This window comes from Antedon mediterranea, chromosome 2, assembly GCF_964355755.1.
Source record: "Antedon mediterranea chromosome 2, ecAntMedi1.1, whole genome shotgun sequence".
Classification (NCBI taxonomy): domain Eukaryota; kingdom Metazoa; phylum Echinodermata; class Crinoidea; order Comatulida; family Antedonidae; genus Antedon; species Antedon mediterranea.
This window is the reverse complement of record NC_092671.1, coordinates 12,127,501-12,130,000: the sequence shown is the minus strand read 5'-3', so window position 1 is coordinate 12,130,000 and position 2,500 is coordinate 12,127,501.

Genomic DNA, 2,500 nt, shown 5'->3' with positions numbered 1-2,500 from the left:
TAATCTTTGAGACAAGCATATGACTACTGGCAGGATCAACCAGATATCTAGCCTAAACCGATTGCACGGTTAAAGCGCACCCGTCGCGCTGGACAGGAGTGCGTGGGCCGACAAACCTTCTTGACTGACTAAGACCTCGGGAGAAACGAAGGCCGCGCCCGATCGAACAGGGACGCTGCGCTTCGCGTTCGAAACTCTCGGGTTCTAACGTCCAAAGCCAGGCCACAAATTTCTTCGATTATCAAAAAACGGACGCACGCGAACGACCGGCGAGCGAGCGCAGACAAGTCATCGCGCCCGCCTCGCAGGGTCTGAGCGGCGTCACTCACCGAGCCTTTACCGGTGCACAGGCCAGAGCACAGGCGGCCTAACCACAGTCGAACGCGATCGGGCGTTCATCGGGTCGGCCAAGGGAACAAGTACAATAAGCATCGCATGCAATGCTATGCTATGCTATACTGTTGTATGTAACAACCCTCCCCCATATATATACCTACGACGGTCAGACTATATCGGCTTAGTACGGCTTAGTACGGCTAGTACGGCTAGTACGGCTAGTACGGCTAGTACGGCTAGTACGGCTAGTACGGCTAGTACGGCTAGTACGGCTAGTACGGCTAGTACGGCTAGTACGGCTAGTACGGCTAGTACGGCTAGTACTAGGCTAGAAAGGCCAGGACGGGCAGTGACACGCCTTGCGGCGGCCCAAGATCTTGCTACGAGCTTTTTAACTGCAACAGCTTTAATATACGCTATTGGAGCTGGAATTACCGCGGCTGCTGGCACCAGACTTGCCCTCCAATAGATCCTCGTTAAAGGATTTAAAGTGTACTCATTCCAATTACAGGGCCTCGAGAGAGACCTGTATTGTTATTTTTCGTCACTACCTCCCTGTGTCAGGAGTGGGTAATTTGCGCGCCTGCTGCCTTCCTTGGATGTGGTAGCCGTTTCTAAAGCTCCCTCTCCGGAATCGAACCCTGATTCTCCGTTACCCGTGACGACCATGGTAGGCGCATAACGTACCATCGAAAGTTGATAGGGCAGACATTTGAAGGATCCGTCGCCGGTGCTAGACCGTGCGATCAGCAAAGTTATCCAGAGTTCACCAAGGGGAGCGGGCAAGCCCGCATTGGCCTTGTTCCTAATAAAAGCACGCCTTCCGCTAGGTCGGGGCTTGTTCGCATGTATTAGCTCTAGAATTACCCATGTAGGTAACTCAGTTCCAAGGAACCATAACTGATTTAATGAGCCATCCGCAGTTTCGCTTGGTACAAGCTTGTACTTAGACATGCATGGCTTAATCTTTGAGACAAGCATATGACTACTGGCAGGATCAACCAGATATCTAGCCTAAACCGATTGCACGGTTAAAGCGCACCCATCGCGCTGGACAGGAGTGCGTGGGCCGACAAACCTTCTTGACTGACTAAGACCTCGGGAGAAACGAAGGCCGCGCCCGAACAGGGACGCTGCGCTTCGCGTTCGAAACTCTCGGGTTCCAACGTCCAAAGCCAGGCCACAAATCACTTCGATTATCAAAAAACGGACGCACACGACCGGCGAGCGAGCGCAGACAAGTCATCGCGCCCGCCTCGCAGGGTCTGGTGCACAGGCCAGAGCACAGGCGGCCTAACCACAGTGGAACGCGATCGGGCGTTCATCGGGTCGGCCAAGGGAACAAGTACAATAAGCATCGCATGCAATGCTATGCTATGCTATGCTATACTGTTGTATGTAACAACACTCCCCCATATATATACCTACGACGGTCAGACTATATCGGTTAGCAACGGAGGTAGGAAAAAATGAAAAAAAGAAAAAAAATCATATCGTGCGGCCGGTCCTAGCCTAGCATAGGCGAGCCTAGCCGAGCCGGGCCGGGCCAGAGACCAGGCCTAGGTTAGCCTAGCATAGGCTACAGACGGTGCGAGCTTAGGCGGGCCGGGCCTAGCCGAACGAATATATATCGCGCGGACTAATTGAAAAAGAAATGAAAACCAGCCTTGCCTAGCCTAGCCTAGCCTAGCCCAGCCGGGTCGGGTCGGGCCGGGCCGGGCCTAGCCTAGCCTAGCCTAGCCTAGCCTAGCCTAGCCCAGCCCGGCCGGGTCGGGCCTAGCTTAGACTAGCCTAGCCTAGCCTAGCCTACGCTCAGACTATATCGGTTGGCAACGGAGGCCGGAAAAAATGGGAACTAAAAAAATCAACATTATCACCGGCTAACCGGCCGCGTAGACAAGGTTACATTTCGAGGACCTTCAAAAGAAGTGTGCGCGCGTGTGCGTCATAATATTGAAGAAAAAAAAAATCATATCGCGCGGCCGGTCCTAGCCTAGGCTACAGACGGCGCGAGCTTAGGCGGGCAGGGCCTAGCCTAGCCTAGACTAAGCGGGCTGAGCCGGGTCGCGATTTTTTTTTTCGTACATAAGTTGGGGACCCCCTCATGAAACGTCACAAAATATACATGAATAATTCATCAGTTAAATGTTCTTGTTCCGTGTGC